This window comes from Osmerus eperlanus, chromosome 2 (assembly GCF_963692335.1).
Source record: "Osmerus eperlanus chromosome 2, fOsmEpe2.1, whole genome shotgun sequence".
In the NCBI taxonomy this organism is placed as follows: Eukaryota; Metazoa; Chordata; class Actinopteri; order Osmeriformes; family Osmeridae; genus Osmerus; species Osmerus eperlanus.
This window is the reverse complement of record NC_085019.1, coordinates 19,478,863-19,491,560: the sequence shown is the minus strand read 5'-3', so window position 1 is coordinate 19,491,560 and position 12,698 is coordinate 19,478,863. Positions and strand designations below refer to the sequence as shown.

Here is a 12,698-nt window from a genome sequence, read left to right as displayed (position 1 = left end):
TCCACATCCTCAGCCTGACATGGCATCTCTTTGGAGATCTGAAATGTAAAGAACAATCACTGAATGTGAGTTTGTTTCTCATGTACAAAACTCAGTCCTCCTTATTCCTGCACCTTACATGTTGAGTATTACACAGGACCTGTGTGTCTGTGCACTTCTAAATGTACTTTCATTCCTTTGTACATGTCATTTCAAAACTCAGTCCTCCTTATTCCTGCACCTTACATATTAAGGTTACATCGTACCTGTGTGTCTGAATACTGCTGAATATCATTCTCATGACTTTATTTCAGACAATAAATATGCCTTAAAAGATGAAAATTACCTCTAGTGTGTTGCCTGAAAAGGATCCGCATGCGTCCACATCCTCAGCCTGACATGGCATCTCTTTGGAGATCTGAAATGTAAAGAACAATCACTGAATGTGAGTTTGTTTCTCATGTACAAAACTCAGTCCTCCTTATTCCTGCACCTTACATGTTGAGTATTACACAGGACCTGTGTGTCTGTGCACTTCTAAATGTACTTTCATTCCTTTGTACATGTCATTTCAAAACTCAGTCCTCCTTATTCCTGCACCTTACGTGTTGAGTATTACACAGGACCTGTGTGTCTGCGCACTTCTAAATGTACTTGTATTCCTTTGTACGTGTAATTTCAAAACTCAGTCCTCCAAATTCCTGCACCTTACATATTAAGGTTACATCGTACCTGTGTGTCTGAATACTGCTGAATATCATTCTCATGACTTTATTTCAGACAATAAATATGCCTTAAAAGATGAAAATTACCTCTAGTGTGTTGCCTGAAAAGGATCCGCATGCGTCCACATCCTCAGCCTGACATGGCATCTCTTTGGAGATCTGAAATGTAAAGAACAATCACTGAATGTGAGTTTGTTTCTCATGTACAAAACTCAGTCCTCCTTATTCCTGCACCTTACGTGTTGAGTATTACACAGGACCTGTGTGTCTGCGCACTTCTAAATGTACTTTCATTCCTTTGTACATGTCATTTCAAAACTCAGTCCTCCTTATTCCTGCACCTTACGTGTTGAGTATTACACAGGACCTGTGTGTCTGCGCACTTCTAAATGTACTTGTATTCCTTTGTACGTGTAATTTCAAAACTCAGTCCTCCAAATTCCTGCACCTTACATATTAAGGTTACATCGTACCTGTGTGTCTGAATACTGCTGAATATCATTCTCATGACTTTATTTCAGACAATAAATATGCCTTAAAAGATGAAAATTACCTCTAGTGTGTTGCCTGAAAAGGATCCGCATGCGTCCACATCCTCAGCCTGACATGGCATCTCTTTGGAGATCTGAAATGTAAAGAACAATCACTGAATGTGAGTTTGTTTCTCATGTACAAAACTCAGTCCTCCTTATTCCTGCACCTTACATGTTGAGTATTACACAGGACCTGTGTGTCTGTGCACTTCTAAATGTACTTTCATTCCTTTGTACATGTCATTTCAAAACTCAGTCCTCCTTATTCCTGCACCTTACGTGTTGAGTATTACACAGGACCTGTGTGTCTGCGCACTTCTAAATGTACTTGTATTCCTTTGTACGTGTAATTTCAAAACTCAGTCCTCCAAATTCCTGCACCTTACATATTAAGGTTACATCGTACCTGTGTGTCTGAATACTGCTGAATATCATTCTCATGACTTTATTTCAGACAATAAATATGCCTTAAAAGATGAAAATTACCTCTAGTGTGTTGCCTGAAAAGGATCCGCATGCGTCCACATCCTCAGCCTGACATGGCATCTCTTTGGAGATCTGAAATGTAAAGAACAATCACTGAATGTGAGTTTGTTTCTCATGTACAAAACTCAGTCCTCCTTATTCCTGCACCTTACATGTTGAGTATTACACAGGACCTGTGTGTCTGCGCACTTCTAAATGTACTTTCATTCCTTTGTACATGTCATTTCAAAACTCAGTCCTCCTTATTCCTGCACCTTACGTGTTGAGTATTACACAGGACCTGTGTGTCTGCGCACTTCTAAATGTACTTGTATTCCTTTGTACGTGTAATTTCAAAACTCAGTCCTCCAAATTCCTGCACCTTACATATTAAGGTTACATCGTACCTGTGTGTCTGAATACTGCTGAATATCATTCTCATGACTTTATTTCAGACAATAAATATGCCTTAAAAGATGAAAATTACCTCTAGTGTGTTGCCTGAAAAGGATCCGCATGCGTCCACATCCTCAGCCTGACATGGCATCTCTTTGGAGATCTGAAATGTAAAGAACAATCACTGAATGTGAGTTTGTTTCTCATGTACAAAACTCAGTCCTCCTTATTCCTGCACCTTACGTGTTGAGTATTACACAGGACCTGTGTGTCTGCGCACTTCTAAATGTACTTTCATTCCTTTGTACATGTCATTTCAAAACTCAGTCCTCCTTATTCCTGCACCTTACGTGTTGAGTATTACACAGGACCTGTGTGTCTGCGCACTTCTAAATGTACTTGTATTCCTTTGTACGTGTAATTTCAAAACTCAGTCCTCCAAATTCCTGCACCTTACATATTAAGGTTACATCGTACCTGTGTGTCTGAATACTGCTGAATATCATTCTCATGACTTTATTTCAGACAATAAATATGCCTTAAAAGATGAAAATTACCTCTAGTGTGTTGCCTGAAAAGGATCCGCATGCGTCCACATCCTCAGCCTGACATGGCATCTCTTTGGAGATCTGAAATGTAAAGAACAATCACTGAATGTGAGTTTGTTTCTCATGTACAAAACTCAGTCCTCCTTATTCCTGCACCTTACATGTTGAGTATTACACAGGACCTGTGTGTCTGTGCACTTCTAAATGTACTTTCATTCCTTTGTACATGTCATTTCAAAACTCAGTCCTCCTTATTCCTGCACCTTACGTGTTGAGTATTACACAGGACCTGTGTGTCTGCGCACTTCTAAATGTACTTGTATTCCTTTGTATGTGTAATTTCAAAACTCAGTCCTCCAAATTCCTGCACCTTACATATTAAGGTTACATCGTACCTGTGTGTCTGAATACTGCTGAATATCATTCTCATGACTTTATTTCAGACAATAAATATGCCTTAAAAGATGAAAATTACCTCTAGTGTGTTGCCTGAAAAGGATCCGCATGCGTCCACATCCTCAGCCTGACATGGCATCTCTTTGGAGATCTGAAATGTAAAGAACAATCACTGAATGTGAGTTTGTTTCTCATGTACAAAACTCAGTCCTCCTTATTCCTGCACCTTACGTGTTGAGTATTACACAGGACCTGTGTGTCTACGCACTTCTAAATGTACTTGTATTCCTTTGTACGTGTAATTTCAAAACTCAGTCCTCCAAATTCCTGCACCTTACATATTAAGGTTACATCGTACCTGTGTGTCTGAATACTGCTGAATATCATTCTCATGACTTTATTTCAGACAATAAATATGCCTTAAAAGATGAAAATTACCTCTAGTGTGTTGCCTGAAAAGGATCCGCATGCGTCCACATCCTCAGCCTGACATGGCATCTCTTTGGAGATCTGAAATGTAAAGAACAATCACTGAATGTGAGTTTGTTTCTCATGTACAAAACTCAGTCCTCCTTATTCCTGCACCTTACATGTTGAGTATTACACAGGACCTGTGTGTCTGTGCACTTCTAAATGTACTTTCATTCCTTTGTACATGTCATTTCAAAACTCAGTCCTCCTTATTCCTGCACCTTACGTGTTGAGTATTACACAGGACCTGTGTGTCTGCGCACTTCTAAATGTACTTGTATTCCTTTGTACGTGTAATTTCAAAACTCAGTCCTCCAAATTCCTGCACCTTACATATTAAGGTTACATCGTACCTGTGTGTCTGAATACTGCTGAATATCATTCTCATGACTTTATTTCAGACAATAAATATGCCTTAAAAGATGAAAATTACCTCTAGTGTGTTGCCTGAAAAGGATCCGCATGCGTCCACATCCTCAGCCTGACATGGCATCTCTTTGGAGATCTGAAATGTAAAGAACAATCACTGAATGTGAGTTTGTTTCTCATGTACAAAACTCAGTCCTCCTTATTCCTGCACCTTACGTGTTGAGTATTACACAGGACCTGTGTGTCTGCGCACTTCTAAATGTACTTGTATTCCTTTGTACGTGTAATTTCAAAACTCAGTCCTCCAAATTCCTGCACCTTACATATTAAGGTTACATCGTACCTGTGTGTCTGAATACTGCTGAATATCATTCTCATGACTTTATTTCAGACAATAAATATGCCTTAAAAGATGAAAATGACCTCTAGTGTGTTGCCTGAAAAGGATCCGCATGCGTCCACATCCTCAGCCTGACATGGCATCTCTTTGGAGATCTGAAATGTAAAGAACAATCACTGAATGTGAGTTTGTTTCTCATGTACAAAACTCAGTCCTCCTTATTCCTGCACCTTACGTGTTGAGTATTACACAGGACCTGTGTGTCTGCGCACTTCTAAATGTACTTTCATTCCTTTGTACATGTCATTTCAAAACTCAGTCCTCCTTATTCCTGCACCTTACGTGTTGAGTATTACACAGGACCTGTGTGTCTGCGCACTTCTAAATGTACTTGTATTCCTTTGTACGTGTAATTTCAAAACTCAGTCCTCCAAATTCCTGCACCTTACATATTAAGGTTACATCGTACCTGTGTGTCTGAATACTGCTGAATATCATTCTCATGACTTTATTTCAGACAATAAATATGCCTTAAAAGATGAAAATTACCTCTAGTGTGTTGCCTGAAAAGGATCCGCATGCATCCACATCCTCAGCCTGACATGGCATCTCTTTGGAGATCTGAAATGTAAAGAACAATCACTGAATGTGAGTTTGTTTCTCATGTACAAAACTCAGTCCTCCTTATTCCTGCACCTTACATGTTGAGTATTACACAGGACCTGTGTGTCTGTGCACTTCTAAATGTACTTTCATTCCTTTGTACATGTCATTTCAAAACTCAGTCCTCCTTATTCCTGCACCTTACGTGTTGAGTATTACACAGGACCTGTGTGTCTGCGCACTTCTAAATGTACTTGTATTCCTTTGTACGTGTAATTTCAAAACTCAGTCCTCCAAATTCCTGCACCTTACATATTAAGGTTACATCGTACCTGTGTGTCTGAATACTGCTGAATATCATTCTCATGACTTTATTTCAGACAATAAATATGCCTTAAAAGATGAAAATTACCTCTAGTGTGTTGCCTGAAAAGGATCCGCATGCGTCCACATCCTCAGCCTGACATGGCATCTCTTTGGAGATCTGAAATGTAAAGAACAATCACTGAATGTGAGTTTGTTTCTCATGTACAAAACTCAGTCCTCCTTATTCCTGCACCTTACGTGTTGAGTATTACACAGGACCTGTGTGTCTACGCACTTCTAAATGTACTTGTATTCCTTTGTACGTGTAATTTCAAAACTCAGTCCTCCAAATTCCTGCACCTTACATATTAAGGTTACATCGTACCTGTGTGTCTGAATACTGCTGAATATCATTCTCATGACTTTATTTCAGACAATAAATATGCCTTAAAAGATGAAAATTACCTCTAGTGTGTTGCCTGAAAAGGATCCGCATGCGTCCACATCCTCAGCCTGACATGGCATCTCTTTGGAGATCTGAAATGTAAAGAACAATCACTGAATGTGAGTTTGTTTCTCATGTACAAAACTCAGTCCTCCTTATTCCTGCACCTTACATGTTGAGTATTACACAGGACCTGTGTGTCTGTGCACTTCTAAATGTACTTTCATTCCTTTGTACATGTCATTTCAAAACTCAGTCCTCCTTATTCCTGCACCTTACGTGTTGAGTATTACACAGGACCTGTGTGTCTGCGCACTTCTAAATGTACTTGTATTCCTTTGTACGTGTAATTTCAAAACTCAGTCCTCCAAATTCCTGCACCTTACATATTAAGGTTACATCGTACCTGTGTGTCTGAATACTGCTGAATATCATTCTCATGACTTTATTTCAGACAATAAATATGCCTTAAAAGATGAAAATTACCTCTAGTGTGTTGCCTGAAAAGGATCCGCATGCGTCCACATCCTCAGCCTGACATGGCATCTCTTTGGAGATCTGAAATGTAAAGAACAATCACTGAATGTGAGTTTGTTTCTCATGTACAAAACTCAGTCCTCCTTATTCCTGCACCTTACGTGTTGAGTATTACACAGGACCTGTGTGTCTGCGCACTTCTAAATGTACTTGTATTCCTTTGTACGTGTAATTTCAAAACTCAGTCCTCCAAATTCCTGCACCTTACATATTAAGGTTACATCGTACCTGTGTGTCTGAATACTGCTGAATATCATTCTCATGACTTTATTTCAGACAATAAATATGCCTTAAAAGATGAAAATTACCTCTAGTGTGTTGCCTGAAAAGGATCCGCATGCGTCCACATCCTCAGCCTGACATGGCATCTCTTTGGAGATCTGAAATGTAAAGAACAATCACTGAATGTGAGTTTGTTTCTCATGTACAAAACTCAGTCCTCCTTATTCCTGCACCTTACGTGTTGAGTATTACACAGGACCTGTGTGTCTGCGCACTTCTAAATGTACTTTCATTCCTTTGTACATGTCATTTCAAAACTCAGTCCTCCTTATTCCTGCACCTTACGTGTTGAGTATTACACAGGACCTGTGTGTCTGCGCACTTCTAAATGTACTTGTATTCCTTTGTACGTGTAATTTCAAAACTCAGTCCTCCAAATTCCTGCACCTTACATATTAAGGTTACATCGTACCTGTGTGTCTGAATACTGCTGAATATCATTCTCATGACTTTATTTCAGACAATAAATATGCCTTAAAAGATGAAAATTACCTCTAGTGTGTTGCCTGAAAAGGATCCGCATGCGTCCACATCCTCAGCCTGACATGGCATCTCTTTGGAGATCTGAAATGTAAAGAACAATCACTGAATGTGAGTTTGTTTCTCATGTACAAAACTCAGTCCTCCTTATTCCTGCACCTTACATGTTGAGTATTACACAGGACCTGTGTGTCTGTGCACTTCTAAATGTACTTTCATTCCTTTGTACATGTCATTTCAAAACTCAGTCCTCCTTATTCCTGCACCTTACGTGTTGAGTATTACACAGGACCTGTGTGTCTGCGCACTTCTAAATGTACTTGTATTCCTTTGTACGTGTAATTTCAAAACTCAGTCCTCCAAATTCCTGCACCTTACATATTAAGGTTACATCGTACCTGTGTGTCTGAATACTGCTGAATATCATTCTCATGACTTTATTTCAGACAATAAATATGCCTTAAAAGATGAAAATTACCTCTAGTGTGTTGCCTGAAAAGGATCCGCATGCGTCCACATCCTCAGCCTGACATGGCATCTCTTTGGAGATCTGAAATGTAAAGAACAATCACTGAATGTGAGTTTGTTTCTCATGTACAAAACTCAGTCCTCCTTATTCCTGCACCTTACATGTTGAGTATTACAAAGGACTTGTGTGTCTAGACACTAAAATATATCACATACCAGTTAATATTTATAAATATAAGATCAGCATAAATCTATCTACATGTGACAGTTTGTAACATTATAGTACTGGACAAGTTGAAATAGTGTAGTCTGATTAAGTCTTTCTGCAACATTGGCTTTTTTAGGCACTATGCTCATCACTTCTTATATTTTTTACTATATTGACACTGTGTACTACAACTTGATATACCCTTCAAAATTGTGTTCAAAGCTGGTAGAATGATTCTTGACACTATTGTTACAATTCTATATACCTTGCTTCTCCATGGCCAGTCAGAATCACCATAATTATAAGTGATTTCTTCCCCTGGACCAATATCTTTGAGTGCAAATAAACAGAGATAGGGTCTTCCATCCACTCTTGTAACTTTCATTTTGCTGTTTGGATTTGCCTCATCATCATTTACCAGTCTCCCTAATGATCTATCCTCTCTGGCAGCATCAACACTGAAATATCAATTACGCAATAAGAATAATTACACCACGTAAGGAACAGGATTTAGCATATTTAGTGTTGGCATGTCTGAAAAATATTCCTCCACCAACTCAAAATATTCATCTGGCACTGTATTTCATACCTGAAACTACTTTTACTGATGATGAGGCAGAAAATGTTTACATCACTGTGTTAAGATAGAAATTTAGAAAAAAAACACTTTAAAACTGTCACATACCATAACTGTTGTCCATTGAACTGGAAATCAAACAAAAAAACCTTGAGTGCATCATGGTAAACTTTCAATCGGTTTTCCTGTTCCTTTCTACTTATGACTTCCCCTCTGTACTCAATAAGGAAATCTCCTTTTTGAAAGCACCGGCAGCTGAACACACCCCGACCTGGAAGTACATATAATAAACTTTAAACAATGCAGAAAATCAGTTAATTGATTTAATTTGATGTCTTTCTGTGATAAGTAAAAAATGTTACAACATTTCTAAAATGTTTCTGTGGATTAATCCATAAACAATTATTAAATAAAGTATCTATCTAGATCAGTGGTTCCCAACCCTGGTCCTCAAGGCACCCTGTCCTGCCTGTTTTAGGTGTTTCCCTGCTCCAACACACCTGATTCAAATGAATGGTCATAAGCAGGCTTCTGCAGAGCTGGATAACGACCCATTCATTTGAATCAGGTGTGTTGGAGCAGGGAAATATCTAAAACATGCAGGACAGGGTGCCTTGAGGACCAGGGTTGGGAACCACTGATCTAGATATACAATTATCTTCCCAAAAATACAAAATAACAGCTTCTATTTTGAGCAGTTGCTTGTCTCCTTTTCAAATAAGAAAGATGTTCTGATCATAAAACAAGATCTATTCTCCTAATGTGCAGTTTAAAAATAGATTATAAGTAAAAAATAAATAAAACATCTTTGCGTAATAAACTCTGTAAACCTTTGCTAAATAAACTCACCTTTAAATGAATTAATATATTTTACATCAAACCCTTCCCTATCTTCACCTAAAGAGCAATAATAACTGGCATCATGTTTGGGATTACTTTTTGCTCTCTGTGGCCTTGTTCCTGCCATCTCCTGCAAAGATCAGATGGTGTTAACTTGAGCAACAACACATTACTGTATACAATATGATTGTATGTGAAAAGTATGAATTATTAATAGTTAGTAATATTAGTAGTAAGTACACCCCTGTTCAGACTGCAGTTTCTTATTACAGACGCTTCCACTAGAGTGAGTTATTTTTCCAAAACGGAAGCTAGCTAGCTTTAGTTAGCATGGAGGGTGCAGAGCACATGCGCTCTCTGAGCCTATAAATGTAACGCTTTTCTTTGGCCAAATATGTGTGTAAAGAATGCTGATATGGGATATGAAACATAACCATTAGCTAGTCAATGTGCAAGCAGCTTCTCTGTTGAATTCATACATTTGTAAATCTGATTCTGAAAGAGTCAGTAGGCCTACGTGCCTCCCCAGCCACGAACCTCACCGCACGTCACTGGCCGCTTGCTAATAACTAGCTAAACTGTCGTAGATCAGATGCTTTGGTGCATCCAAACATCAAGTAACTACACCATTCTTACATAACAATATGTACATAAATGTTTAAGGTATATTAAATGGTTCTTACCTCGTCCTGCACGCAAAGGAATGAAAGGTGTTCAATTAAAGAGTAATGTTTCGCGGCAGAACTTGACGTATTGTACCACGTTGATAGAAGAGGAGGGGTATGACAAAAAAATAGCATAATGTTTGATTTATTCAGGAACAAGAAAACAATTGACTTACGTAATGTTTTGTTAATTTAATTCAATATTTCAAAATAAATGGTTTATTATACATTTTGCTTTTATTAGGCGGCAACAGTCACATGGTATCTCCCACTATCTTGTTTAACCCTGTATCAGGCAAGTGACTACTTTTGATCACTTCTACTGACCTCCTAAATGATGTCACGGCACCTATTAAAAACAAATTTTTATTTAGAGACATTTTGTGATTGGTATTTGTTATTATTAATTTTCACCCAAATGAGGTAGCTTAAACCCTTTATAAACGTTTCCTTCCTCTGGAAACTGTTGTCTATTGGCAGACACAACACCAGCAGAAAAACATTGTCTGATGTACCTGCCTATAGACTACCTAGACAATCTCCATGTATGCAGAGTAGTGGTATTACCTGGGCATAAGGACCTAATATCAATCTTAATAGTTTTATGCTTACAGCAAAGTAAGTAATCGTGATATATTTGCACTATTTTTTAAATCAATGCTTTTTATTTGGCTCATGGTGGCCCCATTTCTGAGTCAGTATACATAGCCAGTCTTGTTGATTATTTGGCTGAGGGCATTCAGGCTTAAGCAGAACAGCAGTGGGAACAGAGTATCTCTGCATCTCCTTGGTAAATGCTATATTTGATGGAGACTTGTGCGATTGGCTTGGAGTTGGCTGAAGGTTTTGGTGTTCACAGCCTCATCAATATATAGAATAGAAACATCCCCCAGTGGGGGAAATTCAAAATATTTATAAAAAAAAAACCATATATATGAGGCTTTTCAATTTCCAATGATCCTTACTTCTATATTAGTGACAGATTTTACTGGAATCTACTGTACTGGCTGCGCATAGACTCTGCCTTGCCGTGAAGTGGACTGGCTCCTTCACCCCACTGTTCACCTGCTGGATAAAACCCACTACATTTGCCTCCATTTCTGCACAAGCCTTGCACTCATGGTCAACATAGCAGATAAATATATGTACTAATCTGCTAAAATAGACCTCCACTGCTGTCTTAACTGTATGAGCATTTTAAATTTTTCAAGCTGCTATAGAACAATCAGATCATACCGTTGTGAAAACATATTTTTAGACACCCCATGCATTTGTTAAGTGTTGCATAAAGAATCACTCTGAGGTTCAAATCCACAAAAGACATCCTCGGCTAAGTAATCAACAGTGATAGCAGATAAAAACTCAGTGAAGTTTGAAAGCTATACAGAAACATGCTTAGCTGGAAGTAATGGAAGTGTTATTTTTGTTCACTTCATACACAAATCCTGTTGGTTTTTATCAATCTTTCCATCATACTGTGATAGTCTCGATTGGCGAGAAGGTGATGCATGTACAAATGATCTGCTCTATTGTGGCTTTAAGAATGTAATTTATAATTTCCTATTATTTTTATCACAGTTGAATATGTACTTTTCATTCTCTCAATGACATAGACTGTGTAAATAGTGACGTGAATTAGAAGGACAGTGTAGTAATTATCAGGACCTTCCGGCAGACAACCAATCAGCTAAGGCGCTGTGTGAATATTCATGAGGTCTTGCTATTACACAACCTGCCATAGGGGGCGCTGTGGTGATACACAGATTATACACAAAATCTGGTTTATGTGTATTAAACGGACATCTTGTTTTTTTTGCATTTTTAGGGTTAATGGACCAATATAAACCATTCTACGCTTTTAGAATTTTGTCAAAATTAGCAGGACACTGCTCCTGTCCTGTTAATACAAAACGTCCTTCTAGTGTGGTGTGTATTCTGACCAATTGTCCTGTTAAACCACATGCACAAACACACATACCCGTACACATAATCACACACTAACACATACTCTGAGCAGTAACATAAAAACCCTGTGTCCCAGAGCAAACCCAAACTTTTTCCCGGACATTGTGTGTTAAGGAGTGAGTTCTAAATATAACCGACGCTTCCACCAGAGTGAGTTATTTTTCCAAAACAGAAGCTAGCTAGCTTTAGTTAGCTTCCGTTACCTAGCAACCTAGCATAATATTCGGAGCAATGCTACTACCTGCTAGTGTTACTTGTTAGCCTCCTAATTGTAAATTTTGAAGCCATACTATAGCGTTTGTCATATAGTTTTTGTCTATCGGAAAATAGTCGGTTGGAATGTTCAGAATCACACATGTGTGACGGTACTCTGTGGGGCCCGCTTTCGAATGATCACATATGTGTGACGCTACTCCTTAACGGGTTAATTTATGTTATCTGTTTATGTCACGATGTGTGTGATTGTGTGTGTGTGACACCCTGGACCTGTTGTGTATCAGATTCAGACAACTTCAGAGCTCAGCGACTGGGATCAGGCATAAACGAGAGAAGAGAGAAAGAGAGAAAAAGAGAGAGAAAGAGAGAGAAAGAGAGGTGGTGCTCAGGCAGCAGAGGTTAAGTATGCTCACAGATATCTCCTTTAACTCTGACAGTGATTCATATCTCAGCAGACAGAGGGGGAGAGAGGGGGTGGGGAAAGAAGGAGAGGCAGGGAGAGACGGAGAGCGAGGGTGAGTAGACACAAGGGAGGGAAAGAGAGGGGTGGAGAAGATGACTGGGAATGAATAAGGAAGAAAGAAAAAAGAAAGCTTTAAATAGAATGATAGTGAAGTTAACACAAACTCAGTCTGTGGTACAAATATATCTTTGCACCTGTTTACCTGCACCTAACTCCTACACACATTCACACATTCAATATCTCTCCTTCTCCCTCTCTCTATCTGATGAAGGGAGGTTATGTGAAGTATCTTTGGTTGCCTGGCAGACATAACGTTTCATCATAGTCTATTGTTAGTGAACATTACAATCAAATTATTTTCCAAAAATGGTAATACAGTACACATCCCCTCCATGAGCATGGTGGCATTTTAAATATCAGA

At 38.6% G+C, this 12,698-nt stretch overlaps 1 long non-coding RNA gene across 1 annotated transcript; it reads right to left on the bottom strand.

Annotated features, from left to right (window-relative positions):
- Positions 1 to 7,831: 7,831 nt before the first annotated feature.
- LOC134035338 (uncharacterized) lies at positions 7,832 to 9,100 on the bottom strand. The gene is made up of 3 exons (XR_009932354.1): positions 8,978 to 9,100; positions 8,237 to 8,399; positions 7,832 to 8,009 (listed from the first exon to the last, which is right to left on the bottom strand). It is a non-coding gene; the product is annotated as an uncharacterized LOC134035338 (long non-coding RNA).
- Between the last annotated feature and the right edge of the window lie 3,598 nt (positions 9,101 to 12,698).